A 27,409-nucleotide genomic window follows, 5' to 3' on the forward strand; every position below is an offset into this window, starting at 1 on the left:
ATCCTATTTCCTCAGGTTAAATGGTTGAGAGCTCATTTTCAGTGCTGACACCACAGCTGGCTGTGTCTTCTGACTGTTCAAACTGTCTTACTAACTGCCAGTTCAAACTGAATTGTAACAAATGTATCACATCAGGCTCACTCCCAGTGGCTGTTCCCATGGTATCGAGAATGCACCCTTCGAATCACAGTCTCCAAATGGCTGATTCTAAGGCAAACAAATGCACCTTCCTATAACTCCTATGGCTTGCTGGTTCTTAAAGCAATACTGATCCCTTGCAAGCCTTAAAGGCAAACCGCATATTCCAAAAAAAACTACAGGGCCATGACACCTCTGCCCCTAGCGGAATGAAACGTCATTCCTGAAATGCGTTTCATTACAATGGGTAAAAAAATAGAAATTGAAAAAAATGCTAACTTTTTTTCCCACGCATTTACAGATATGCACATTTCTGAAAAAAAATGTTTAGACTACAGCAACAAGTTCCACCAGAACATTTTGGAGAGAAAGTGAAAGAGAAGAGAGGGAATTTAAGTTAAAAGAGATGGAACTAAGACAAAAGGTCAGTCTTAAATGCAGGGAAAATTCGGGTCAGGAAGAATCTGAATTTAGATTAGGATCCAATGAGAAGTTGTTTAAATTTATACAGGCTCTTCCTAGGTTCGAGGAAAGGGACGTAGAAGCATTTTTCATATCTTTTGAAAAAATAGCCAAACAAATGAAATGGCCAAAAGAAAGCTGGACACTGCTCATGCAGGGCAGGCTGGCAGGCAGAGCTCATGAAGCTTGTGCCATGCTTTCTGAAGAGGCTTCTGCAGATTATGAGATGGTAAAAAAGGCTGTTCTTGCTGCGTATGAGTTAGTTCCTGACTAACTGGGCAGACATATTTAGAATTTGAGAGGGTGAAGCAAATGAATTTTGACCTTTGGATACGAGCATTAAAGATAGAAACCACATATGAGAACATTCGAGAATTGATTCTCTTAGAAGAGTTTAATAACTCCATTCCTTCAGTAGTGAGAACTCATATAGATAACCTGAAAGTTTTGAAAGCTGGGCAAGCAGCAGAGATTGTTGATGACTTTGAGCTTGTGAATAAACCAACCTATTTGTCTGTCACCCCTTAACCCCGAGAAGGATAGAAAGTGGGAGAGTGAAAGGAAGGCAAGTAGCTGGGGACAAAAAGGAACAGCTGGGAAAGCCCCAGGATCACCTCCTCAGGTCAGAAAGGAAAGTGCTGAGGGTAGAAGTGAGGTTCACAAGCTGAAGTGTTATCATTGCAACAAAACAGGTCATCTTCGTTCAGAGTGCTGGAAATTGCGAGGTAAACCCATAGGACTTGTTGGGGTGCGCAAAGTTAGTGCAGAGGATAAGACTCTGACTGACAGTAAGCAGACCAGGCTATAGCTTTAACAAAAGCTGTGAATGTGAAACCAGATACTAAAACTAACAGGACTGTAGAGGTTAAGAATACAATACCTGAGAGTTATAATGAATTTTTGTCAAAGGGGAGAGTAACTCCGTCTCCTGTAAGTGAAGCAGGAAAACCTATCATTATACTCAGGGACACAGGAGCAACCCAAACACTCTTGCTGGGGAAAGATATAAGGTTTCCACCAGAGAGCACCTTGAACGCTAAAGTTTTAGTTAATGGAATTGGCAGGGAGTATATACCCGTACCTTTGTATAAAGTATGCCTAGAGAGTGACTTAATATCTGGGATAGTAACTGTAGGTGTTGTCCACAGTTTACTAGTAAAGGGAATTGATCTACTCCTAGCAAATGATTTGGCTGGATCAAAAGTATCAGTTTCTCCTATAGTTACAGAGGAACCAAGTGAAATTAAGGAAATGGAGCAATTACAGGAACAGGTTGCGGGAATATTTCCTGCGTGTGTAGTTACCCAAGCAATGGCTAAACAGGATCCATTGTCGGAGGTGAAAGGGGCACCACAAATAGACAGCCAAGCATCTGAAACCTTATTTGGGGATATAGATAATCAAATAAGATGTTTAACATACCATCTATCATTGCAGCACAGCAAGCGGATCCAGAGACCTACCAAATAGCACAGAAGGCTCTGTCAGAAGCTGAGGTGAAAGGAGTTCCGGAAGGCCAATTTATGGCAAACGGGGTTTTAAGGAGGAAATGGAGATCGCCTCATAGACCTGCCGATGAAGACTGGACAGTTGTTGAACAGATAGTGGTACCACCTAAATAGCGACACGGATTATTAAGGTTGGCAGACGACATTCCTTTTTCAGGACATAGGGGAATTCGGAAGACCAAATCACACATAAGCAAACATTATTATTGGCCGGGTCTTACATAGGATGTGAGACAATTTTGTAGGGCATGCCACACCTGTCAAATGTTGGGAAAACCACAACCTACCATAAAACCAGGGGATGAGGTATTCGTGTTGTCACCATTACAGGGAGAACCAGTGAAAGCACGGTTCAGTGGCCCATATAGAGTGATCAAAAGAGTGGGTAAGGTAGATTACTTGATTGACACCCCTGATTGCCGGAAGAATAACCAGTTGTGTCACATTAATTTGCTCAAACAGTATTACTGCAAGGAGGAGGATAAGCCAGTACAGGTATATCAGAGAATCGGGACTGTGGAGAAGGAAAAGGATCGTGAGGATGAGGCAGAAGCAGGCTTAGGAAATTCTCAGATTGAACCTCCAACTATCCAATCAGTGAATGCAGAATGGCTAGGAAAATTAAACAATGAGCTTTTACACTTAGAGGCAAAACAGCGTGAAGGCTAACCAGGGTTTTCACAACGTTTCAAAAGGTTTGTAAGGATAAGCCAGGATGTACAACCTTAGCCACATATGATGTGGGTATAGGGGGAGCCATTTCTTTAAAATAACATCCTTGTTGCTTAGGTCCAGACAGACAGACCCAAGTGGAAGCAGAGGTCCAATGCATGCTGAAGGGCAGCTTAGATGAACCTAGTCAGGACAGCTAGAATTCACAGATGGTCTTGATGATTAAACCTGGTGAGACGGCTCAAACTTGCATAGACTCTAGAAAAGTCATTGTGGTAAAAAAGGCCGACTCCTATCTAAATTCTCATTTAAAGGACTGTATGGACAGAGTGGGCAACACAATGTGTCTTAAAGAAACAGATATGTTGGAGGGATACTACCAAATTCCTTTGACACCCCAGGATAAGAAAAAAATCAGCTTCTGTTACACTGGACGGGGTTTTCCAGTATCAAGTGATGCCACATAGGTTAAGGTGTACTCGAGAAACTTTTCAAGAGAATAGTGAACCTAGTAGTGGTCAGTGCTCCTAGCTGTGCAGCTCACCTGGCTGAGGTGATGGACAATAGGGACACTTGGAAGGAAAACGCAAAACAATTGGAAGACTATGCTTGCAAATTTGAAATGGGTTAATTGGAACAACCTTTTTGAAAATTTAAAGCCCCTGCGTCCTAAAGAGTGTGCAGGAACAGAGGGACCGGGGCGTGTATGTGCATTGATCTTAGAAGGTGGCAGGACATATTGAGAGAGTGGTTAGCAAAGCATATGGGATCTTGGGCTTCATAAATAGAGCATTGAGTACAAAAGCAAGGAAGTTATGCTGAACCTTTTTAGAGCTCTGCTTAGGCCCTAACTGGATTATTGCATACAGTTCTGGTCACCACACTTGAGGAAGGATGTGAGGGTCATTGAGAGGGTGCAGAGGAGATTTACCAGAATGGTTCCAGGGATGGAGGATTTTAGTTACAAGGTTAGGTTGGAAAAGCTGGGTTCGTTCTCCTGAGAACAAAGCAGATTGAGGGAAGATTTAATAGAAGTGTACAAGATTCAGATTGGCTTAGATAAATCAGACAAATGGTCCAAGGACGAGGGGAGACAGTTTAAAAGTTTTGGGTGAGAGATGTAGAGTGATTATGAGGAAGAACTTTTGTTTGCAGCAGGTGGTAATGACCTGGAACTCGCTGCCTACAAGGGTGGTGGAAGCGAAGATGATCGATGACTTCAAGAGAAAGTTGGAGGAGAGAAATAGATTGGCAGGGCTACCAGGGATTGAGCTGGGAAGTGGAACTAACTGGATTGCTCCTTGGAGAGCAGGCATGGAGTTCATGGACCGAATGGCCTCCTTCTGTTCCATAAATGATTATGATTTGCGATGGGCAACTCAATCACACAAAGCTCCTTGTCCAATATCTTTTTCCTCTCTCCCTTTTCCCAACATGACTGGCCCGGTCTCTCTCTCACCAAAATGACTGGCCCGGACTCTACTTTACAAACATGGCTTCCCCGTTTCTCCTTTACAAATATGACGGCCCAGCCTCTCCTTTTACCAGGATGACTACGCGGTCTCTCCTTTACCAAGATGGCTTCCCACCCCGGTCTTTTCCCCGCCCCCCCCCCCCCCCCTCAGATGGCTCTTCGCCGAGCGCGGTGGGTGCCTGACGTCAGGTCCCGGTCACGTGGGCGCCGGGGTGGCGAGGAGCTGCCTGAGAGAAGGAGAAGGGAAACCCCGTTCATCCGAGGCGTCAGGTGAAAGGTCAACCGCGGCCTGAGGGAGGAGGCTGCACTCGGGAAAGGGGCCTCTTTAATTTCAGCGTCAAGGGAGAAGCAGGTTTCTGTATTAAACCCCACCCCCAGTGGCCGGGGCGACTTCCTCACCCAACTGTTTCCAGCAACATCCAATGGATGTGCACTTGGCAGCAGAGTGGTGGAAGCACATTCAACAGCAGCCATCAGTAGGAAAGAATTTGCATTTCTATAGCGCCTTTCACAACCTCAGGCCATTCCCAAAGCGCTTTACAGCCAAGGTGAAGCACTTTTCGAAGTGTTGTAGGGAATGTGGCAGCCAAATTGTGCACAGCAAGCTCCCACGAACAGCGCTGTGACTCCCACGAACAGCGCTGTGATAATGACCAGATCATCTGTTTCTTTGCGATGTCAATAGTGCGATAAATATTGGTTGGGGCACCGGGGAGAACTTCCCTGCCCTTCAGAATAGTGCCATCGGATCTTCTGCATCTACCCGAGAGGGCAGATGGGGTCGGTTTAATGTCTCATCCAAAAGACGGCACCTCTGACAGTGCAGCACCTTCACTGCTGTATTGGAGTGTCATTTTTTAAATGTTTTTTTGTGCTCACATTCTGGAGTGGGGCTTGAACCCACAACCTTCTGACTGAGCGGCAAGAATGCTATCAACTGCCAATAACTGGAGTGACAGAAAGAAACTGGATAAATACTTGAAGGTGAAAAAAAAATTGCAGGAATACGGAGAAAGAGTCAGGGAGTGGGGCTAACTGCGGTGGAACCATCGCCGAGCTGAGAGATCGTTCCCACTGGTCAGGGAATCTAGAACACGGGGACACAGTCTCAGGATGAGGGTTCAATCATTCAGGACTGAGATGAGAAATTACTTCACTCAAAGGGTTGTGAATCTTTGGCATTCTCTACCCCAGAGGGTTGTGGATGCTCCATCATTGAATACATTTAAGGCTGGGATAGATAGATTTTTGGTCTTGCAGGGATTCAGGGGATATGGGGAGCGGGCAGTAACCTGGACTTGAAGCCCCGATCAGCCATAATGGTATTGAATGGTGGAGCAGGCTCGATGGGTCATATGGTCTACTTTTGCTCCTATTTCTTGTGTTCTTGTGAACAATGCATCTTTCAGATGACACATTAAACCAAGGCAAGGTCTGCACTCAGCAATGGATGTAAAAGATCCCACACCACTGTTAACTGGGGACTCACTATAAATAGACACAAACTGAAACTGTGTGGTAGAGGGAGGTGCTTGCTTGTAATCTGTGACTCTGTAAATAGATGCTTTTCAAATTGTGTAAAGATTAGCTCCAGTTCTATCCTTCCCCATTCTGGATTATTAACATTGTAGTAGAGGATGGTTGCGTAAAGGTGAAGGTTGGAAACCAAGAAAAAAGCCCCAGAAAACTACAACTCTAGTGGTCATTGTGGAAAATAGCAGAAAGCAAGTGTAAATTGTTGGCGTATGATTACCCTCCAATGTTCTTGGAGTCTGAACCATATGATCAGTGGAAGAATGAAATGGCTATGAAGACATGGGTTACGCCCCGACCAGAGGAAACAAGGCATGGCCTTGGTATTGTCGCTTCCTACCAGATATAAAAGCCGAAGTAAAGTATTTTGTGAGCTGGTGCCCATCAGCTGGTCAGTGATGAAGCTTTGAACCTTCTATTAAAGTTAGTGGATGAAATCTACAATAAAGACGATCTGTTAGTTGCCTATAAGGCATGGTCCGACTTTGACAGATTTCGGAAAAGAGATGGTCTTTCTATGGAGGAATCTATCATGGACTTTAACAGATTGTATAAAAGATTGATGAAATTCAGTTTGGAGATCCCTGTATCAGACCTCGCATTTAAATTACTGGATTGTGCAAAGGTGTCTCGGATGGACAGGCTCCTGGTTCTAACTGGTGTTCAGTTCTCAGTGAGAGACTCCCCGTTGGATCAGATGTCTGCTGCCTTGAAAAAATACCTGGGGAAACAGTGATTTCCATCAGCCTTCGTGTGACAAATGGAATATTCCGCTGTAACACAAAGAATAGATTAACAGATTTCGAAATGGTCCAGATATTAGACACAGGCATCAATACAATGGAAGGAGTAAAGACAGGCAGAATGAGGATAATTGCACCTTTAGCAGATCTGGCCATAATAGCAGAAGACAGAAATGCAACAGCAGTAATAAGTGAATGAATCCCAAGAACGCCCGAGGAACATGAATAGGAGCTTCAGGGGCGACTCAAAGTGTGATTATGCGGTGAACTGCCAAAGCAGAGAGGCAGGGTCCTCAAAATGACACCTGAAAAACATATAAATTGAAATTTTTGTTTGGAGAGAGAAAAGGGGGGGGAAACTATTAATTGTAGGCAGCTGGAGGGCATTAACTGGGGATTCACTTGTGTCCCTATAAATAAGAACAGACTGAAATTGTGGTCATTGGAATAGGAGGTATATGTTTGTAATGTGTGACATTGTAAATAAATGCTATTAAAAGTGTGTAAAAATTGGCTCCAGTTCTATCCTCCACCAACTGGCTTCTTGGGTTGTTAACAACGGGGATCGTGTGGGAAGGTGGAAAATTAATTTGTTGAATGGTGAAGCAGGCTCTAAGGGCCAAATGGCCTACTCCAGTTCCTATTTCTTATGCATGGAGTTAGGTTGCAGATCTCATTGAATGGTGGAACAGGCACAAGGGGCTAAATGGTTTACTTCTGTTCTTATATTCCATAATGTTCGCCAGCCCTTAAACTCAAAAGATCCCTCAACCAACATCACAAAAACAGATACGCCTGTGGGAGCTTGCTGTGCACAAATTGGCTGCTGTGTTCCCTGAGTTGCCAACAGTGACCTCACTTCAATAAGTAGTTCATGGGCTGTAAAGTGCTTTGGGGTCACGAAATGCAAGTCTTTCTTTCATGGAAACTTTTACCGCATTCGGGTCTCACTAATATTGCGATTGTATTTTTCCCACAGCTGACACAATGACTTTCCAGCCCACCCAGAGCGCAGAGTTTCATCGTCTGCCCTACAAACCGTGAACTGTTCTGAAGAGTCCTCGCGAACATATTCTCAGCCTGGAGGTGAGTACCTGTGGGAAGTGCCATTAGCCACCAAGATGGTTCCGGCCCCTGGTCAGCGCTGAATTAGCTGAGCCAACAGGAAGAAATAGGACCGTTCATAACTGCAGGACCATCCGAAAGTGCTTTACAGCCGATGAAGTACTTTAAGTTGCCATTATAATGTAGCAAATAACAGCAGTTTATTTGCAGGCTGCATTTGTTGACAACGCTACCGCTAGGTGGTGCTGCTGTGGCACATGCGCAAATGCAGCCTGTGCCACTAAAATGTCACAGTCTGCGACTTTAGACAGCTGCCAGGACTAAAGATGGCGCTGCTCAAATAATCACACGGAGGCAACCTAACAAACACATGGCAGCACACAATGGCGGAGTGAGAGAGCGAACGAACGGGCCGGAGAGCGGGCCAGGGCCGAGGCCGGGGGGCAGTGTGCGGAGCGGGCCTGGGGGGAGCGGAGCGGCCGGCGAGTGGGCGAGCGAGCGGGCCGGAGGGGAGCGGAAAGGCGGGGGTGGGGGTGGGGGGAAGGAGGGAGGAGGAGTGCGTTTTTCTGCGATGTCATTGGCGCATGTGCTAACCAGTCCTGGCAAGCCGGAACGCAGCGCATGCGCAGAGAGCAGGAGACCGTCTGTGCATGTGTGCACTGCGGCGCAGCCTGATGACGTCAGTGGCGGCCAGCGTTGTCAGGAATCACTTTGTTATTTGCTCAGGGTCAGAGAAGTTTCACAGTTGGTTGTGGAGGTAGGTTACTGAGGAAAGAGCTTTAATGTAACTCGTGCTGTACCTGCCCTGGGAGTGTTTGATGGGACAGTGGAGAGGGAGCTTTACTCTGCATCTAAACCCGTTTTTTTTTGAAGGTGGCCTTTAAATCCCAGGCCCCTTTTATGTATTTTGTGTCGAGGAGCCTTTATTCCCCAAGCCCCTCTTATATACACTTTAAATAAATTACTTTATGAAAAACAGATAAATAAAACAGAAACTCAAATTAAAATGCCATTCTCTGCATCAATGATTCACTCCAGCCCCCGGGCGCAAACGTAACCTCTGAAGAGGGGCAGGCAATCAGGGCGGACGGACCCCCCCCAATGGCCCCCAGCCTGAACCTGTGAATCGCCACCTTGGCCAGGCCCAGGAGCAGACAGACGAGGAGATCCTCCTCCTGCTCCCCCCTCCGTACCGGGTGCCCAAAGATCAGGAGCGTGAGGCTGAAGTGCAGCCAAAACTTGAGGAGCAGCCCCTTCAAATACTCAAAGAGGAGCTGCAACCTCGCATACTCCATATAAACATGGAACATGGACTCGTCCATACCGCAGAAATTAAAGGCGGCCTGGGAGTCCTTGAACCTACTCAAAAGTCTATTGCACGGGACTGCCCTGTGCAGCACCCTTCTCCCCAGGTTCCCAACGTAAAGGGGGAGGAGTCCCGCGTAGAGAGACCTCTACTGGGGTTTCCCCTCACCGCCAGATGGCAACATGGACCACCACGGTGTGTCCGGGCGGCTAACAAGGGCGAGCAAGTGGAGCGTGTGCAGGAACAGCCTGTACAGGAAACTCCTCCGCGCCGTGTGGAATGGCACGGAGGGCATTTCCAAGAGGCGGCTTGGGTTGTGTGGGACCGGCTCCCGAGGAGGGTTTCGGGGCCTGGGTCCAATGAGCAATTCTGGCCGAGCAGGGGTCAGCTCGGCGGGAGCGCTCCGCAGTCCCGAGCCCTCTCGTCACCCGCAGTGAGAGGCATCCCAGGGGCTTCGGCTACTCCTCCGCCCATCAGTCCGTCCCTGGAGTCGGGTGCCCGGACAACAGAGGCGCTCTCCTCCGCTGGCAAGAGAGCGCCCTGACTGGAGGCTACCATGTTCCAGACTCTGAATAGATCCCGGTAAAGGACAGGCAACTCCATCAGAGAGGCGTGGCTAAAGTTCTCCGCCGGGAGCTGCGTGTTGTCTTGAAGGCCAATGCTGAGGGTGGGGCCAAACTGACCAACTGGTACCACAGCATCGAGGCCACCAGTTGGTTTATGACCAGCGCTCGGCCCCTGTAGGAAAGCTTCCAACTCCTGCCAATTTGCCGGCCAGGCTTCCTCAGCAGGGCTAAGGTAGACTCCCAGACAAGAGGAGGTGCGTGGTGCTCCATGCAAAAGGTGTCAACTCCTCTGGCAGAGAGTCCACTCGCCACTGACCCACCAGGAGCCTGGAACATTTCTCCCAGTTGATCCTCGCGGAGGATGCAGCAGAAAAGGTCTGCTGGCACTCACGCATCCTCTGCACGTCAACGGGATCTGTGACCGGGAGGAACACGTCAGTGTAAGCTGAGATGACGACCCACATGGCTAGCCAACACAGAGCCAAATCCGTCAACCTCCTGCGAAGCAGGCATAGGAATGACTCCCACACAGTAATTGGCCAGACATGGAGCATCCCTGACGCACTCCTCCCCCAAAACGAAGGGGCGCCATCAAGGACCCGTTAACTTTGACCAGACACTCTGTGACAGCATATAAAAGTCATACCCGGGCAGCAAAATGCGGTCCGAGTCCAAAGGTGTGCAGAGTCCCAAAAAGGTATTCGTGATGCAACCTGTCGAACGCCTTCTCCTGATCAAGGGAGAGAAAGGCAACCAACAGACCAGTCCTCTGGGAAAGATGAAGATCAGGTCCCAGACCAGGTGGATGTTGTCCTGGATGAACCTGCCCGGGGCCATGTAAGAATGGTCGGGGTGGATCATGCGGGCCAGCACGGAGCTCAGGCGGGCAGACAAAGATCTTATAATCCGTTCTGAGGAGGGAGACCGGACGCCAGTTCTTGAGCAAGCGGAGATCGCCCCGCTTCGGCAGCAGGACAATGACCGCCCTGCACCACGAGAGGGGCATCTCCCCGGTCGCCAGGCTTTCCCTCAGGTCCCGCGTGTAATCGTTCCCCCAGAACGTCCCAGAACACCGAGGAACTCCACGGTCAGCCCGTCCAACCCTGGGAATTTGTCCCTCGAGAGCTGGTGGAGGGCGCTGGTCAGCTCTGCCAATGTGAGTGGAGCTTCCAATCCTTCAGCCCCCTCCAGGCTGACCTTCGGCAGGTCCTCCCACAAAACTCTCTTGCTGGACGGATCTGGAGAGAGCTACGCACTGTAATAGGTTCGGACCAGAAGGCCCATTCCGTCTGGATCCGTGATGGAGGATCCATCGTCGGCCAGCAGCTCAATGAGCTGCTTACGGACCCCCCCGCCATTTTTCCAGCGAGTAGACAAAGGGTGAGGCGCGGTCCAGATCTCCCAGGATCTGGATCCGCGACCTCACGTACGCGCCTCCGGAGCCAACGAGCTGCAGGTCCTTCTGCGGGTCCTTCTGCTCTTTGGACGTCTGCCACAGGGCCAGGTCTGCGACGGCATGACCGAGGCGGGACTCCAAGTGGAGCACCTCCCTGTCTAGATGCCCTATCTTGGCTTCCCGTCTCTTGGTCGACCCCTTTGTGTATTCCTGAAAGAAGACACGGATGTGAGTCTTGCCCACATCTCACCAAAGCCTCAAGGAGGGGAAGGCTTCCTTCTCCAGTTGGCCCAGAATTGACGGAATGAATCCCAGAATCGCTTGTCCTCCAGCAGCTGGTTGTTGAAGTGCCAGTACGTGGACCCCGCCCACTTGCGGAGCGGAGTGAACTCCACCCACACCAGGTGGTGGTCCGAACATGGCACCAGCCCCATGGAGGCCACCGAGACGTACGCCTGCGAAAAGTAGAGGCAGTCGATTCGGGACCCTCCTCCTCCAGACCTCCATGTGAAGGCGCTGGAGTCGGGATGGAGATTCTGCCAGACATCCACCAAGTTGAGGGAGCTGATCAGTTCCCTCAACTTCTCCACCGACGCTTGACCGCGCTGGGGACCGGAGCGATCCCCCACCTCGAGGGTACAGTTAAAATCCCCCCCCCCCGAGGATCATGCACTCGCCGCTATCGATGGAGCTCAAGAGAGCGAACACTTCTTCAAAGAAGTGCGCTTGCAACGCGCCGGGCCTGGGCACGTACACGTTCACAAAGTGGAGCGGCACGCTACCCAGACGAACGGCGAGGTGGAGCAAGCAACCCGGCACTAGCTCCTTGACCCCCAAGATCTCCGGCTGAAATGACGGGGCCAACTAGAAATAGGGGTGAGGTGACTTATGTAGACCCCACCCTGCCACTTCAGGAGCCAGGTGGCTTCGTCTCCTGGAACGGTGTGGGTTTCCTGCAGAAAGCTCACCGCATATCTCCCTTCCCTGAGGACTGAGAGATTGTGAAATCTGCGGTGAGACCCCCTGCCGCCGTTGATGTTGAGGCTGGCTATGGTTATCTTCATGTCAAAGGTACTTAAAAACCGTCAGCAACACCTCACTGTGAGGAGAGAGCGGAATTGCACCTGGCCCTCCACTCCACCAGCAGTCCATTGAGGAACGCATTAAACCGGCGCCTCTCAACCAGTTTCACGCCCGCGCGCTTGCCCGTTATCTTCAGGGCAGCACGGACGGACTGGATGATCAGCGCCAGATTCGACCAGCGGTCGAGGGCCAGCTGAACTTTATTGCAGCAGCCCCTGCAAACCGCGAGGAAATCCCGGAGTTCCGCCGTGGGGATGAGAGGAGACTCGGTGGGAGGCACGAGGGACTCCACCACCTCACTGGCGATGGAATCAAGATCATCCTCCGTGCCCCACAGCAAATCCCCATCCTCCTCCGGGCCGTCACCGCCAGCGGCCGACACATCCACCACACACTGTGGGGCGGACGTCCCGGCCGCGCCAGCTGGTCCCGCCTCCGTCACGATCCCACCCCCAGGATCGACGGCGGAGGAGTCCTCTCTGGGTTCTATTGTAAAACTGGAGCCTGTGGGCGCCAGCAGCCCAGGACCCCCCTCCACCTCCGTCCCCAGGCCAACGAGTGGTCCAGGGGAGACATAAGATCCCGACTCCGGAAATCCAGCCGGAGCCGAGACCGGAGGCGGAGAGAGGAGGCCATCTCCCGCTCTGCCAGCACCCACAGGTCCAGCAGATGGGGCAGCCTTCTCAGTTTTCACCAGGTCGGGTGTCTCCTGGTTGGTGGTGGACTCCGGCTGGGAGGGCTCACCCTCTGGGGCCTCGCCCTCCCCTTCATTCAGGGCACCCGACCCAGTAGCAGTGGCGGAATGGGCGGCGTCCCCAGGCTCCCCCACCACAAGCAGGGCCCCACTTACTCCTTCAGGAGGGGCCTCATGTCCCGGGGCCTTCCCCTCCCCTCCATCCTGAGGAATAGGGAGCTCCTGCCTGGACTTTGCAGCCTTGGTGGTGGCGGTAGGGGGAACCTGAGGATCCGAAACAGGAGACAGCTCCCCTCCAACAGATGGGCCCTGCACCTCATGGCCCTGTGTTATTTCTGTGGAGGGGTGCCTTCTCCTCTTTTTCCCACTAGGGCGCGGAGGCTCAGAGACCTCCATGTCACCAGAGGCCTCCGCACCCTTTTTTTCCTTTTTAGTCACCCTGGGCCTGAGCCCAGCCCTGGGACAGGTGGATTCCATGGGAATGGGCTTTGGGCTGAGCTCAGGCTCGGATTGAGTCAAAGTGTCCAGGGGACGCGCCTCACGATGTTTCTTTTTTCCCCGCGTCTTCCTTCCGCTCGGACGGACGCTCCCCTCCCCGCCACAGCCTCCGGAACCGACTGAGCGGCGTCTATTGGATGTGTGGGGGGAGTGGGAGGAGGTGCTGTGGAACCACTCTGGGCCGCCGAGGTGGAGCTGGCGGCCGGGAGGTTGGGGCAGTTCTTACGAACATGCCCCACCCCCTTGCAGACGTGGCACCGCGCCCCATCCGAGGTCCAGAAGACGCGGTCGGCCGTCCCCTGAAACTCTATACCGAAGTGGCCCTCCAAGACCTCCTCCCGCGCCAGCTGCATGAATAGCTGGCGGCGGAAGGAGTACACATGTCGGAGGCTGTGCTCCCGAAGACCGAGCGGGACTGGGGTGATCCCCGACCTCACCTCCCCCAGATGGTGTAGGTGGGGGAGGAGGAGCTCATCAGGAATGAAGGGTGGGACGTTCGACAAGGTTACCCGATGTGCAGTGGCCCCCAGAAGGTCCACTGGCAGGAAAATCCCACCACTGTGAGCCCCGTACTTAGGGCGAGGGACACAGCCCGCTCGGTCTTCAGGAAGAACACAACCTTCCCATACATCTTTGAGGCTGCAACAATGGCCGAGGGGCCGACAACCACGGCCATTGCCTTAACACAAGCCTCAATAGTCATATTAGGATGGGTGTAACTCTTCACCCCATGCTTTGATGTTAAGATTTTAAATGGTGACGGGGCCACAGGAGCAGCTGTTGCAGCATCGGAGGGCCCCGCCACCGGAGAGGACTGAAAAGTCATGGGGTAGAAGAGTTACAGGCACTTTGCTGAGAGAAAAAAAAAGAGCAAATACAATAAATCAAAAAAGCAACATTTAAAGGATGTAGCACAGGGGAAGAGGCTGAGGGAGAGGAAGGCCAGGAGGAATCAGTCTTTGTTAGTATTTTAAAGAAGTCTTGTAGCTGGTCTTCCAGTTGGGAGGGTGGGGTGATGTCTTCACCTGGGTCAGCTGTAAGCTGCCAAGGCACACGCCTCCTTCGATGTTCAGACAAGAGAAAAGAGAAGAGAAGTCTCTTCACCTGGGCAGCTCCAGCTGTCCCAGGTTTAGTAGTTGGGATGGGGAGGGAGCTCCCTATCCAAAGATGTTAAACACAGGAGCTCCCTATTGAACAATGCAGCCCCACCCAAGGTCTTCAGGTCTCTTCTTTCCCCACCCCCAACAATCAATGAAAAAGACTTCAGGATAAAACAAACTCACAAAAGTTCTTCCAGTTCTCTGCCTTCCTTCCTTTGTTGAAATTTGGAACAAACTTTTGTTTCAGTTTGAATCTCCCTCTTGCAGCAGTCACACAGCCTGCAGCCTCCAACCTGTACACACAGCCACAGTCAGCTGCACCTCGTTGATGCACTCAGGCTCCCAAATCAGAGAGCAGCCAATCCCCGTTTTTTTTTTTTTCTTTGATGGGACAGTGTAGAGGGAGCTTTACTCTGCATCTCACCCCGTTTTTTTTTTGGGAGCTTTACTCTGTGTCTAACCCCGTTTTTTTTTTCTTTGATGGGACAGTGTAGAGGGAGCTTTACTCTGCATCTAACCCCGTTTTTTTTTGGGAGCTTTACTCTGTGTCTAACCCCGTTTTTTTTTTTAAGGTGACCTTTATACCCCAGGCCCCTTTTATATATTTTTTATGTCGAGGGGGCCTTTATTCCTCAGGCCCCCATTATATATATTTTATATGTCGAGGGGGCCTTTATTCCTCAGGCCCCCTTTATATACACTTTTATATTTTTAAAATAACTTTATTAAAACCAGATAAATAAACAAAAAACTCAAATTAAAATGCCATTCTCGGCGTTGACAATGCACTCCAGTCCCTGCGGTGCCCACCGGTCGCGGAAGGCCTCAAGCGTACCGGCGGACACCGCATGCTCCTTTTCCAGGGACACCCGGGCGCGAACGTAACCGCGGAAGAGGGGCAGGCAATCGGGGAGGACGGACCCCCCGACGGCCCGCAACCTGGACCTGTGAATTGCCACCTTGGCCAGGCCCAGGAGCAGACCGACGAGGAGATCCTCCTCCCGGCCCAAGCCCCTCCGCACCGGGTGCCCAAAGATCAGGAGCGTGGGACTGAAGTGCAGCCAGAATTTGAGGAGCAGCCCCTTCAGATACTCAAAGAGGGGCTGCAACCTCGCACACTCCGTATAAATGTGGAACACGGACTCGTCCAGGCCGCAGAAAGTACAGGTGGCCTGGGAGTCCGTGAACCTACTTAAAAGCCTATTGCACGGGACTGCTCTGTGCAGCACCCTCCACCCCAGGTCCCCGATGTAAAGGGGGAAGACTCCCGCGTAGAGAGACCTCCATCGGGGTTTCCCCTCGCCGCCAGATGGCAACGCGGACCGCCAGGGCGTGTCCGGCCGGCTGACGAGGGCGAGGAAGTGGAGAGTGTGCAGGAGCAGCCCGTACAGGAAACCCCTCCGCGCCGATTGGAATGGCACGGAGGGCATTTCCGAGAGGCGGCTCGGGTTGTGCGGGACCGGCTCCCGAGGAGGGTTTCGGGGCCTGGGTCCGATGAGCAGTTCCGGCCGACCGGGGGTCAGCTCGGCCGGGATCGCTCCGCACTCCTGAGCCCCCTCGCCACCCGCAGTGAGGGGCGTCCCGGGGGTTTCGGCTACTCCTCCGCCCGCCGGACCGTCCCCGGAGTCGGCCGCCCGGACAGCCGAGGCGCTCTCCTCCGCCGGCGGGGGAGCGCCCTGACTGGAGGCGACCATGTTCCAGACTCGGAAAAGATCCCGGTAAAAGACAGGCAACTCCCTCAGAGAGGCGCGGCTAACGGACTCCACCGGGAGCTGCGTGTCGTCTTGAAGGCAGTGACACTGGCGGAAAAAATACGTCGCCAGCGCACACCATCTGGGAGGACGCTCGACGTACAGGTATCTCTGCAGGGTCCGAAGGCGGAGAGTCGCAGCCTGGGTGCGGACGCACACCAGCGACTGACCGCCCTCCTCGATCGGGAGACTCAGGACCACGGCAGAGACCCAGTGTTTCCTCTTGCCCCAGAAGAAATCGACGAGTTTCTTCTGGATCTTGGTGGCAAATACAGGGGGCGGGGCCAAAGTGACCAACCGGTACCACAGCATGGAGGCCACCAGTTGGTTTATGACCAACGCTCGGCCCCTGTAGGAAAGCACTCGGAGCAGTCCTGTCCAGCGCCCCAGCCGAGCGGTGACTTTCGCCTCCAACTCCTGCCAGTTTGCCGGCCAGGCTTCCTCAGCGGGGCTAAGGTGGACTCCCAGATAGAGGAGGTGCGTGGTGCTCCACGCAAAAGGTGTCATCTCCTCCGGCAGGGAGTCCACCCGCCACTGACCAACCAGGAGTCCGGAACATTTCTCCCAATTGATCCTCGCGGAGGACGCGGCAGAAAAGGTCTGCTGGCAGTCGCGCATCCTCCGCAAGTCAACGGGATCTGTGATTGCGAGGAGCACGTCGTCGGCGTAAGCCGAGAGGACGACCCGCATGGCCGGCTCGCGCAGAGCCAATCCCGTCAACCTCCTGCGAAGCAGGCACAGGAAGGGCTCCACGCAGATGGTATACAATTGGCCGGACATGGGGCACCCCTGACGCACTCCTCTCCCAAATTGAAGGGGCGCCGTCAAGGACCCGTTAACTTTGACTAGACACTCTGCGGCGGCGTATAAAAGTCGGACCCGGGCCACAAAATGCGGCCCGAGTCCGAAAGCGCGCAGAGTCCCGAAAAGGTAATCGTGATCCACCCTGTCGAACGCCTTCTCCTGATCGAGGGAGAGAAAGGCGACCGACTGACCAGTCCTCTGGGAAAGATGGATCAGGTCCCGGACCAGGTGGATGTTGTCCTGGATGGACCGGCCCGGGACCGTGTAGGACTGGTCGGGGTGGATCATGTGGGCCAGCACGGAGCCCAGGCGGGTAGACATAGCCCGGGCAAAGATCTTATAATCCGTGCTGAGGAGGGAGACCGGACGCCAGTTTTTAAGCAGGCGGAGATCGCCCCTCTTCGGCAGCAGGACGATGACCGCCCTGCGCCACGAGAGGGGCATCTCCCCGGTCGCCAGGCTTTCCCCCAGGACCCGCGCGTAATCGTCCCCCAGGACGTCCCAGAACGCCCTGAGGAACTCCACGGTCAACCCATCCAGCCCTGGGGATTTGCCCCTCGAGAGCTGGTGGAGGGCGCCGGTCAGCTCCGCTAACGTGAGCGGAGCCTCCAATCCTTCGGCGCCCTCCGGGCTAACCTGCGGCAGGTCCTCCCACAAAACTCTGCGCGCATCCTCGCTGGACGGATCCGGAGAGAACAACGCACTGTAATACGTCCGGACCAGGAGGCCCATTCCCTCCGGATCCGTGATGGAGGATCCGTCGTCGGCCAGCAGCTCGACGAGCTGCTTACGGACCCCCCGCCATTTTTCCAGCGAGTAGAAGAAGGGTGAGGCGCGGTCCAAATCTTCCAGGACCTGGATCCGCGACCTCACGTACGCGCCTCGGGACCCTATGAGCTGCAGGTTCCTCAGCGCGCCCTTCTTCTCTTTGTACGCCTGCCACAGGGCCGGGTCCGCGACGGCATGACCGAGGCGGGATTCCAAGTCGAGCACCTCCCTCTCAAGGCGCCCGATCTCGGCTTCCCGCCTCTTGGTCGACCCCTTCACGTACTCCTGACAGAAGACGCGGATGTGAGTCTTGCCCACATCCCACCATAGCCTCAAGGAGGGGAAGCCCCCCTGCTTCCTTCTCCAGTCGGCCCAGAATCGACAGAACGAGTCCCGAAATCGCACGTCCTCCAGCAGCCGGTTGTTAAAGTGCCAGTACGCGGACCCCGCCCGCGTGCGGAGCGGAGTAAACTCCGCCCACACCAGGTTGTGGTCCGAGCACGGCACCAGCCGCATGGAGGCCGCCGAAACGCGGGAGACGTACGCCTGCGAAATGTAGAGGCGGTCGATTCGCGAACCCCTCCTCCAGACCTCCACGTGAAGGCGCTGGAGTCGGGATGGAGATTCCGCCAGACGTCCACCAAGTTAAGGGAGCTGATCAGTCCCCTCAACTTCTCCACCGACGCTTGGCCGCGCTGGGGACCGGAGCGATCCCCCACCTCGAGGGTGCAGTTAAAATCCCCCCCGAGGATGATGCACTCGCCGCTATCGATGGAGCTCAAGAGAGCGGACACTTCTTCAAAGAAGCGCGCTTGCAACGCGCCGGGCCTGGGTGCGTACACGTTCACAAAGTGGAGCGGCACGCTACCCAGGCGAACGGCGAGGTGGAGCAAGCGGCCCGGCACTAGCTCCTTGACCCCCAAGATCTCCGGCTGAAAAGTCGGGGCCAACAAGATAGCCACCCCACTAGAAATAGGGGTGAGGTGACTCATGTAGACCCCACACTGCCACTCCAGGAGCCAGGTGGCTTCGTCTCCCGGAACGGTGTGGGTTTCCTGCAGAAAGCTCACCGCGTATCTCCCTTCCCTAAGGACTGAGAGATTGTGAAATCTGCGGTGAGCCCCTCTGCTGCCGTTGATGTTGAGGCTGGCTATGGTTATCTTCATGTCAAAGGTAATTAAAAACCCGTCACAAACACCTCACTGTGAGGAGGGAGTGGAAGTGCACCTGGCCCTCCACTCCCCCAGCAACCCATTGAGGAACACATTAAAACGGCGCCTCTCAACCAGTTTCACGTCCGCGCGCTTGCCCGCTATCTTAAGGGCGGCACGGACGGACTGTATGATCAGCGCCAGATTCGACCAACGGTCGAGGGCCAGCTGAACTTTATTGCGGCAACCTCTGCAAGCCGCGAGGAAATCCCGGAGTTCCGCCGTGGGGATGAGAGGAGATTCGGTGGGAGGCACGAGGGACTCCACCACCTCACTGGCGATGGAATCAAGATCATCCTCCGTGCCCCGCTCCGAATCCCCATCCTCCTCCGGGTCGTCACCGCCAGCGGCCGACACATCCACCACACACTGTGGGGCGGACGTCCCGGCCGTGCCAGCTGGTCCCGCCTCCGTCACGATCCCACCCCCAGGATCGATGGCGGAGGAGTCCTCTCTGGGTTCTATTGTGAAACTGGAGCCTGTAGGCACCAGCGGTTCAGGACCCCCCTCCACCTCCATCCCCAGGCCAATGAGTGGTCCAGGGGAGACAGAAGTTCCGGACTCCGGGAAACCAGCCGGAGCCGAGACTGGAGGCGGCGAGAGGAGGCCATCTCCCGCTCCGCCAGCACCCACAGGCCCAGCAGATGGGGCAGCATTCTCAGTTATAACTGGGTCGGGTGTCTCCTGGTTGGTGGTGGACTCCGGCTGGGAGGCCCGACCCTCTGGGGCCTCGCCCTCCCCTTCATTCAGGGCACCCGACCCAGTAGCAGTGGCGGAATGGGCGATTTCCCCAGGCTCCCCCACCACAAGCAGGGCCCCACTTACTCCTTCAGGAGGGGCCTCACGTACCGGGGCCATCCCCTCCCCTCCATCCTGAGGAATAGGGAGCACCTGCCCGGACTTTGCAGCCTTGGTGGTGGCGGTAGGGGGAACCTGAGGACCAGAAACAGGAGGCAGCTCCCCTCCAACAGATGGGCCCTGCACCTCAGGGCCCTGTGTTATTTCTGTGGAGGGGTGCCTTCTCCTCTTTTTCGCACTTGGGCGCGGAGACTCAGAGACCTCCATGTCATCAGAGGCCTCCGCCTCAGCACCCTTTTTTCCCTTTTTAGTCACCCTGGGCCTGAGCCCAGCCCTGGGACAGGTGGATTCCATGGGAATGGGCTTTGGGCTGAGCTCAGGCTCGGGTTGAGTCAAAGTGTCCAGGGGACGCGCCTCACGATGTTTCTTTTTTCCCCGCGTCTTCCTTCCGCTCGGACGGACGCTCCCCTCCCCGCCAGAGGCTGTGAAAACCACAGCCTCCGGAACCGACTGAGCGGTGTCTGTTGGATGTGCGGGGGGAGTGGGAGGAGGTGCTGGGGAACCACTCTGGGCCGCCGAGGTGGAGCTGGCGGCCGGGAGGTTGGGGCAGTTCTTACGAACATGCCCCACCCCCTTGCAGACGTGGCACCGCGCCCCGTCCGAGGTCCAAAAGACGCGGTAGGCCGTCCCCTGGAACTCCACATTAAATTGGCCCTCCGTGTCCTCCTCCCGCGCCAGCTGCATAAATAACTGGCGGCGGAAGGAGTAGACATGTTGGAGGCTGTGCTCCCGAAGACCAAGCCGGACTGGGGTGATCCCCGACCTCACCTCCCCCAGATGGTGCAGGTGGGGGAGGAGGAGCTCACTGGGAATGAAGGGTGGGACGTTGGACAACATTATCCGATGCGCAGTGGCCTCCAGAGGGTCCACTAGCAGGAAGGTCCCCCCCACAGTGAGCCCTTTACTCAGGGCCAGGGACACCGCCCGCTCGGTCTTCAAAAAGAACACAGCCTTCCCATACATCTTTGAGGCCGCAACAATGGCCGAGGGGCCGACAACCACGGCCATTGCCTTAACGCAGGCCTCAATAGACATGTTGGGGTGGGGATAGCTCTTCACCCCATGGCTGCATGTCAATAATTTAAAGGGTGACGGGGCCACGTGGGCAGCCACAGAAGCTGCAGCTGCGTAGGTAGTAGAGGGCCCCGCCACCGGTGATGAAGGGCTTGCCATGGGTCGAAGAGCTAAACCCACCCCAAATTGTGGACTTGCACACTAAATAACAGCGACTCACAGAAAAATTTGAAAAGACAAACAAACAAACAACATGTTAGTGGAGAGGCTGAGGTAAGAGAGGAGAGGCAAAGGCAGGCTGGAAGGGATGACTTGCTTTCTGGAGGTGGTGCTCACAGTACACTTAAAACAAACAGTCTTTGAAGTTGGTCTTCCGGTCTTCTGGTTGGGGGAGTCGTCTTCACCTGGGTCAGCTGAAGCTGCCCAGGCACTATCTATCCCCTTCCGTCTGTTTAGCTGGGCAGCTTCAGCTGACCCAGGCTTGGCAATTGGGGTGGGGAGGGAGCTTCCCTGTGTGCTTTTGCAGCAGCACAGATTCCTGCTGAATTGGCAGCCCCACCCCTTGTTGTTCCAGCCACTTGTTCCTCCCCCAACAGTCCAAAGTAAATTACTGGTGTTCAGCACCCACCTCCAGACAAAGCCTTGTTTCCAAAAAATGTCCCTTTCTTCTCTTTAATGGAGACTGTTGTTGGAGTTTTCCTCTGCTTGTTGGTAGCTGCTCTCCCTTGCTCAGTGCAGCTCCTCTCTCCACCTCTGCAACCTCCAACTGCCACCAGCACTCTCAGCTGCACCTCGTTGAGGCTCTCAACACTCAGGCTCCCAAATCAGAGAGCAGCCAATCCCAGTGCTGTACCTGTCCTGGGAGTGTTTGACGGGACACTGTGGAGGGAGCTTTACTCTATCTAACCCCGTTTTTTTTTTTTTTTCTGTACCTGTCCTGGGAGTGTTTGATGGGGACAGTGTAGAGAGAGCTTTACTCTGTATCTATCTCTGTTTTTTTTTTTTTCTTTTTTTTTGGGAGCTTTACTCTGTATCTAACCCCGTTTTTTTTTTTGTAGAGGGAGCTTTACTCTGTATCTAACCCAGTTTTTTTTTTTTCCTTTTTTTTTCAAGGTGACCTTTATACCCCAGGCCCCTTTTATATTTTTCACATCGAGGGGGCCTTTATCCCTCAGGCCCCCTTTATGTACATATTTACAGTTTTAAAATAACTTTATTAAAACAGATAAATAAACAAAAAAACTCAAATTAAAATGCCATTCTCGGCGTTGACAATGCACTCCAGTCCCTGCGGTGCCCACCGGTCGCGGAAGGCCTCAAGCGTACCGGCGGACACCGCATGCTCCTTTTCCAGGGACACCCGGGCGCGAACGTAACCGCGGAAGAGGGGCAGGCAATCGGGGAGGACGGACCCCCCGACGGCCCGCAACCTGGACCTGTGAATTGCCACCTTGGCCAGGCCCAGGAGCAGACCGACGAGGAGATCCTCCTCCCGGCCCGAGCCCCTCCGCACCGGGTGCCCAAAGATCAGGAGCGTGGGACTGAAGTGCAGCCAGAATTTGAGGAGCAGCCCCCTCAGATACTCAAATAGGGGCTGCAACCTCGCACACTCCGTATAAATGTGGAACACGGACTCGTCCAGGCCGCAGAAAGTACAGCTGGCCTGGGAGTCCGTGAACCTACTTAAAAGCCTATTGCACGGGACTGCTCTGTGCAGCACCCTCCACCCCAGGTCCCCGATGTAAAGGGGGAAGACTCCCGCGTAGAGAGACCTCCATCGGGGTTTCCCCTCGCCGCCAGATGGCAACGCGGACCGCCAGGGCGTGTCCGGCCGGCTGACGAGGGCGAGGAAGTGGAGAGTGTGCAGGAGCAGCCCGTACAGGAAACCCCTCCGCGCCGATTGGAATGGCACGGAGGGCATTTCCGAGAGGCGGCTCGGGTTGTGCGGGACCGGCTCCCGAGGAGGGTTTCGGGGCCTGGGTCCGATGAGCAGTTCCGGCCGAGCGGGGGTCAGCTCGGCCGGGATCGCTCCGCACTCCCGAGCCCCCTCGCCACCCGCAGTGAGGGGCGTCCCGGGGGTTTCGGCTACTCCTCCGCCCGCCGGACCGTCCCCGGAGTCGGCCGCCCGGACAGCCGAGGCGCTCTCCTCCGCCGGCGGGGGAGCGCCCTGACTGGAGGCGACCATGTTCCAGACTCGGAAAAGATCCCGGTAAAAGACAGGCAACTCCCTCAGAGAGGCGCGGCTAACGGACTCCACCGGGAGCTGCGTGTCGTCTTGAAGGCAGTGACACTGGCGGAAAAAATACGTCGCCAGCGCACACCATCTGGGAGGACGCTCGACGTACAGGTATCTCTGCAGGGTCCGAAGGCGGAGAGTCGCAGCCTGGGTGCGGACGCACACCAGCGACTGACCGCCCTCCTCGATCGGGAGACTCAGGACCGCGGCAGAGACCCAGTGTTTCCTCTTGCCCCAGAAGAAATCGACGAGTTTCTTCTGGATCTTGGTGGCAAATACAGGGGGCGGGGCCAAAGTGACCAACCGGTACCACAGCATGGAGGCCACCAGTTGGTTTATGACCAACGCTCGGCCCCTGTAGGAAAGCACTCGGAGCAGTCCTGTCCAGCGCCCCAGCCGAGCGGTGACTTTCGCCTCCAACTCCTGCCAGTTTGCCGGCCAGGCTTCCTCAGCGGGGCTAAGGTGGACTCCCAGATAGAGGAGGTGCGTGGTGCTCCACGCAAAAGGTGTCATCTCCTCCGGCAGGGAGTCCACCCGCCACTGACCAACCAGGAGTCCGGAACATTTCTCCCAATTGATCCTTGCGGAGGACGCGGCAGAAAAGGTCTGCTGGCAGTCGCGCATCCTCCGCAAGTCAACGGGATCTGTGATTGCGAGGAGCACGTCGTCGGCGTAAGCCGAGAGGACGACCCGCATGGCCGGCTCGCGCAGAGCCAAACCCGTCAACCTCCTGCGAAGCAGGCACAGGAAGGGCTCCACGCAGATGGTATACAATTGGCCGGACATGGGGCACCCCTGACGCACTCCTCTCCCAAATCGAAGGGGCGCCGTCAAGGACCCGTTAACTTTGACTAGACACTCTGCGGCGGCGTATAAAAGTCGGACCCGGGCCACGAAATGCGGCCCGAGTCCGAAAGCGCGCAGAGTCCCGAAAAGGTAATCGTGATCCACCCTGTCGAACGCCTTCTCCTGATCGAGGGAGAGAAAGGCGACCGACTGACCAGTCCTCTGGGAAAGATGGATCAGGTCCCGGACCAGGTGGATGTTGTCCTGGATGGACCGGCCCGGGACCGTGTAGGACTGGTCGGGGTGGATCATGTGGGCCAGCACGGAGCCCAGGCGGGTAGACATAGCCCGGGCAAAGATCTTATAATCCGTGCTGAGGAGGGAGACCGGACGCCAGTTTTTAAGCAGGCGGAGATCGCCCCTCTTCGGCAGCAGGACGATGACCGCCCTGCGCCACGAGAGGGGCATCTCCCCGGTCGCCAGGCTTTCCCCCAGGACCCGCGCGTAATCGTCCCCCAGGACGTCCCAGAACGCCCTGAGGAACTCCACGGTCAACCCATCCAGCCCTGGGGATTTGCCCCTCGAGAGCTGGTGGAGGGCGCCAGTCAGCTCCGCCAACGAGAGCGGAGCCTCCAATCCTTCGGCGCCCTCCGGGCTGACCTGCGGCAGGTCCTCCCACAAAACTCTGCGCGCATCCTCGCTGGACGGATCCGGAGAGAACAACGCACTGTAATATGTCCGGACCAGGAGGCCCATTCCCTCCGGATCCGTGATGGAGGATCCGTCGTCGGCCAGCAGCTCGACGAGCTGCTTACGGACCCCCCGCCATTTTTCCAGCGAGTAGAAGAAGGGTGAGGCGCGGTCCAAATCTTCCAGGATCTGGATCCGCGACCTCACGTACGCGCCTCGGGACCCTATGAGCTGCAGGTTCCTCAGCGCGCCCTTCTTCTCTTTGTACGCCTGCCACAGGGCCGGGTCCGCGACGGCATGACCGAGGCGGGATTCCAAGTCGAGCACCTCCCTCTCAAGGCGCCCGACCTCGGCTTCCCGCCTCTTGGTCGACCCCTTCGCGTACTCCTGACAGAAGACGCGGATGTGAGTCTTGCCCACATCCCACCATAGCCTCAAGGAGGGGAAGCCCCCCTGCTTCCTTCTCCAGTCGGCCCAGAATCGACAGAACGAGTCCCGAAATCGCACGTCCTCCAGCAGCCGGTTGTTAAAGTGCCAGTACGCGGACCCCGCCCGCGTGCGGAGCGGAGTGAACTCCGCCCACACCAGGCGGTGGTCCGAGCACGGCACCAGCCGCATGGAGGCCGCCGAGACACGGGAGACGTACGCCTGCGAAATGTAGAGGCGGTCGATTCGCGACCCCCCTCCTCCAGACCTCCACGTGAAGGCGCTGGAGTCGGGATGGAGATTCCGCCAGACGTCCACCAAGTTAAGGGAGCTGATCAGTCCCCTCAACTTCTCCACCGACGCTTGGCCGCGCTGGGGACCGGAGCGATCCCCCACCTCGAGGGTGCAGTTAAAATCCCCCCCGAGGATGATGCACTCGCCGCTATCGATGGAGCTCAAGAGAGCGGACACTTCTTCAAAGAAGCGCGCTTGCAAAGCGCCGGGCCTGGGCGCGTACACGTTCACAAAGTGGAGCGGCACGCTACCCAGGCGAACGGCGAGGTGGAGCAAGCGGCCCGGCACTAGCTCCTTGACCCCCAAGATCTCCGGCTGAAAAGTCGGGGCCAACAAGATAGCCACCCCACGAGAAATAGGGGTGAGGTGACTCATGTAGACCCCACCCTGCCACTCCAGGAGCCAGGTGGCTTCGTCTCCCGGAACGGTGTGGGTTTCCTGCAGAAAGCTCACCGCGTATCTCCCTTCCCTAAGGACTGAGAGATTGTGAAATCTGCGGTGAGCCCCTCTGCTGCCGTTGATGTTGAGGCTGGCTATGGTTATCTTCATGTCAAAGGTACGTAAAACCCGTCACCAACAGCTCACTGTGAGGAGGGAGTGGAAGTGCACCTGGCCCTCCACTCCCCCAGCAACCCATTGAGGAACACATTAAAACGGCGCCTCTCAACCAGTTTCACGTCCGCGCGCTTGCCCGCTATCTTAAGGGCGGCACGGACGGACTGGATGATCAGCGCCAGATTCGACCAACGGTCGAGGGCCAGCTGAACTTTATTGCGGCAACCTCTGCAAGCCGCGAGGAAATCCCGGAGTTCCGCCGTGGGGATGAGAGGAGATTCGGTGGGAGGCACGAGGGACTCCACCACCTCACTGGCGATGGAATCAAGATCATCCTCCGTGCCCCGCACCGAATCCCCATCCTCCTCCGGGTCGTCACCGCCAGCGGCCGACACATCCACCACACACTGTGGGGCGGACGTCCCGGCCGCGCCAGCTGGTCACGCCTCCGTCACGATCCCACCCCCAGGATCGATGGCGGAGGAGTCCTCTCTGGGTTCTATTGTGAAACTGGAGCCTGTAGGCACCAGCGGTTCAGGACCCCCCTCCACCTCCATCCCCAGGCCAATGACTGGTCCAGGGGAGACAGAAGTTCCGGACTCCGGGAAACCAGCCGGAGCCGAGACTGGAGGCGGCGAGAGGAGGCCATCTCCCGCTCCGCCAGCACCCACAGGCCCAGCAGATGGGGCAGCATTCTCAGTTATAACTGGGTCGGGTGTCTCCTGGTTGGTGGTGGACTCCGGCTGGGAGGCCCGACCCTCTGGGGCCTCGCCCTCCCCTTCATTCAGGACACCCGACCCAGTAGCAGTGGCGGAATGGGCGGTTTCCCCAGGCTCCCCCACCACAAGCAGGGCCCCACTTACTCCTTCAGGAGGGGCCTCACGTACCGGGGCCATCCCCTCCCCTCCATCCTGAGGAATAGGGAGCACCTGCCCGGACTTTGCAGCCTTGGTGGTGGCGGTAGGGGGCACCTGAGGACCAGAAACAGGAGGCAGCTCCCCTCCAACAGATGGGCCCTGCACCTCAGGGCCCTGTGTTATTTCTGTGGAGGGGTGCCTTCTCCTCTTTTTCGCACTTGGGCGCGGAGACTCAGAGACCTCCATGTCATCAGAGGCCTCCGCCTCCGCACCCTTTTTTCCTTTTTTAGTCACCCTGGGCCTGAGCCCAGCCCTGGGACAGGTGGATTCCATGGGAATGGGCTTTGGGCTGAGCTCAGGCTCGGGTTGAGTCAAAGTGTCCAGGGGACGCGCCTCACGATGTTTCTTTTTTCCCCGCGTCTTCCTTCCGCTCGGACGGACGCTCCCCTCCCCGCCAGAGGCTGTGAAAACCACAGCCTCCGGAACCGACTGAGCGGTGTCTGTTGGATGTGCGGGGGGAGTGGGAGGAGGTGCTGGGGAACCACTCTGGGCCGCCGAGGTGGAGCTGGCGGCCGGGAGGTTGGGGCAGTTCTTACGAACATGCCCCACCCCCTTGCAGACGTGGCACCGCGCCCCGTCCGAGGTCCAAAAGACGCGGTAGGCCGTCCCCTGGAACTCCACATTAAATTGGCCCTCCGTGTCCTCCTCCCGCGCCAGCTGCATAAATAACTGGCGGCGGAAGGAGTAGACATGTTGGAGGCTGTGCTCCCGAAGACCAAGCCGGACTGGGGTGATCCCCGACCTCACCTCCCCCAGATGGTGCAGGTGGGGGAGGAGGAGCTCACTGGGAATGAAGGGTGGGACGTTGGACAACATTATCCGATGCGCAGTGGCCCCCAGAGGGTCCACTGGCAGGAAGGT

The 27,409-nt window shown here is 55.5% G+C and overlaps 1 protein-coding gene across 1 annotated transcript in view; it reads left to right on the forward strand.

Annotated features, from left to right (window-relative positions):
* Positions 1–4,447: 4,447 nt before the first annotated feature.
* Positions 4,448–27,409, forward strand: part of bbs10 (Bardet-Biedl syndrome 10) — a 31,020-nt gene continuing 8,058 nt past the window's right edge. Inside the window, exons 1-2 of the mRNA XM_068009058.1 lie at positions 4,448–4,524; positions 7,510–7,616. The gene's annotated coding sequence lies outside the window, so the exon portion shown is untranslated. The remainder of the gene's footprint in view (positions 4,525–7,509; positions 7,617–27,409) is intronic.

The sequence above is a fragment of the Heterodontus francisci genome, chromosome 29 (assembly GCF_036365525.1).
Source record: "Heterodontus francisci isolate sHetFra1 chromosome 29, sHetFra1.hap1, whole genome shotgun sequence".
NCBI classification, from domain to species: domain Eukaryota; kingdom Metazoa; phylum Chordata; class Chondrichthyes; order Heterodontiformes; family Heterodontidae; genus Heterodontus; species Heterodontus francisci.